Below are 2,441 nucleotides of genomic sequence, written 5' to 3'. Positions count from 1 at the left end.
ATACCCTATCAGAAGACACATGCAGAGGGCAATTCTGAAAGACTGCTCCATATTAAACTTTTGAAGAGCTTGGTTGCAGTATCCTGTGAAGATGTGCAATAGTGCTGTTTATCTGTGGCTTGTGGTGCCCTCTTGTGCAGTTTGGTAATTACATTTTTTTCTGGGGCAGCAGTTTATTTTTTAATTCTTTTATTCAACCGTTTCTAATGCAATACTTCAGAATGCTAACAAAAATATGTTGATGGAAACATGGTTACAGTTAGCTACTACAACTGGTAAACATCGTGGAGCATTTAGCAGCTGAAGAGCCAGGTATTTTTTATCAGGCGCTGAAAGCCAAACCACAGCTAAAGTGAGAATGAATGTCGCTCTATATCTGGTGGATGGTTGAACTAAACTACATTTTATCCAAAGCAACCTCAGAAGGTGATATGTCAGGTCAGTGGGTCTGTCAGACTGCAGTTCCACAGCAGTCAAATATAAACTTGTCAGTTTGAAACTGAAAAGATGCAGAAGTCAACATATAGTGGAGTGGACACAGTTTTGAACCTCCTGCAGAGCAGCTGTGAGGGAGAGCAGAGCCATCCGTCTGCCAAGTTACTCACACTGAGCACACAGCAGCGGAAAGCTCTTCAGATTTTTGTGGCATGGACAATGCAGAAGGTGCTGGGTGTATCAGTCAAAGGACCATTTGTCACCAACAACTGCCTCACAGCATTGTGGCAGATGTCAAATGTCAGGCAGTCAGTGTCAGGGCCTCAAGTTTCCATCTGCTCACACTGCAGCTCGATTTGATTTTTCTGACAAATATATAAAACAGTTCATATAGCTGCAGATACATGTAGTATAATCCTTGTGATAAAAACAGTCTCAATTTAATGCTGATGCCTCTATATGACGGACATAAACAAACGAGACAATCAGTAAGAACATTAGCTATTTCTATAGATGTTCTTTCTTAATGCCTGCCACCGGGTCAGATTTGGTCGCATTACTCTTGAAATCAATGAAACACTGCAGTAGAAAAACTACCAATTTTGTCCCTAGGGACCATCAGAATCAACCCAAAATTCCTTGTTACTGCTTTAAAGGTTTTATATATACAAACATCCACTTGCTACTGGATGTCACATGCAGAGCACCAGCACCAAAACAATTGGACAGAAACAAAATCAAACTCACCAAAGTCTCTGTTAGTCTTTCCAACTATCACCAATGAGGATTTGGTTGAAATAAACTCTTAATTCACTGAAGTAGGTGCAAAAATAATTAGTGAGAAAAGGGTTGCAATGACTGCAGTGTAAGCTAACATTAATCCTAAACTAAAAGGGCTTGTTCCTGCCAGGCTCAGATTGTTATTCTAAGTGTCTGAACATAATGGAACAAAGAGAGACCTTTTGTTTAACCATTAACAGCTGTAATATTACTATCGCTCGCCACCAGACTCCATAGACAAATGCACTCATTTTACCTCACATATCATCATAATATCATAACTTCATACTTAGTAGGGGTGTAAGAAAAAAATTAAAAATATCGTATCGTATTTTGTTTTGTGATATTGTACTGATTTTCTCAAAAACACTTGGTTTCGATTTAAACCTTTATCTTTACATATAGCTAATAGTTGTTTACAAGAACACAAAAGAAAGTTTCTGTAAAGTAACTAGAGTAAATGTAATTCCATTCTTCCACCCCTGTGAACAACCAAGACTTCACTTCTTTTTTTCCTTTGACATCTGATGCACTTGAAGCTGTAGGGAATCCTGCCAATCTGTTACTCCAAACAGATTAAAATAATTGATTATTTTCAAACACAATTTCACACATAACCGCTTTGGAGCGTGACAGTTGTGGCTTCACAGCTTCACACAGGTATTAGCTTTTGGTATTTGGAGCTGAAGCCGATAGAGAGCTCTGCATCGCCATTAGTTGGGGAAAACTAAATGAGGTTTTAAATGTATAGGGGATGGACACAGCTTCATAAAAGCTTGTTCAGTACTCAACAAAGCTTACAATGTTCAGTTTTTGTTGAGACTGTCTACAGCAGTATACTTTACTGTGATTATATGCATAAGCTTTAATCGCCCCCACTGTGCCACTGATACTTGATTATTGGTTTGAAATGACTTCATTTTGTATCAATGGCCCCCCTGTGGTGCAGGGACAGAGTCCAGGCTTTATTCGCTGCTCGCAGTTTGAGGAATTACTCTCAGAAGACAACAGGATGCGATGAGTTGTTTGTTTTCTCAGGACCATTAGATGGCAGCTATTTCAGTCAGTATCTGTGGGCGGAGTGCTCAGATGTGTGAAATGAGAAGAGGAAAACCATATTATTGACTCATTAACCAAGTCCGTGGTGTGGAGGCTGCAGATCTTTCTTTTATTTTCACTCACTGGTGCTTTAGCACATGGCGCTGTTATTACACCAGCAGGGGCAT

Source organism: Morone saxatilis, unplaced genomic scaffold (assembly GCF_004916995.1).
Source record: "Morone saxatilis isolate NCDOM2014 unplaced genomic scaffold, NCSU_SB_2.0 Contig22, whole genome shotgun sequence".
Taxonomy (NCBI): Eukaryota; Metazoa; Chordata; class Actinopteri; family Moronidae; genus Morone; species Morone saxatilis.
Note: the sequence above shows the minus strand (reverse complement) of the source record.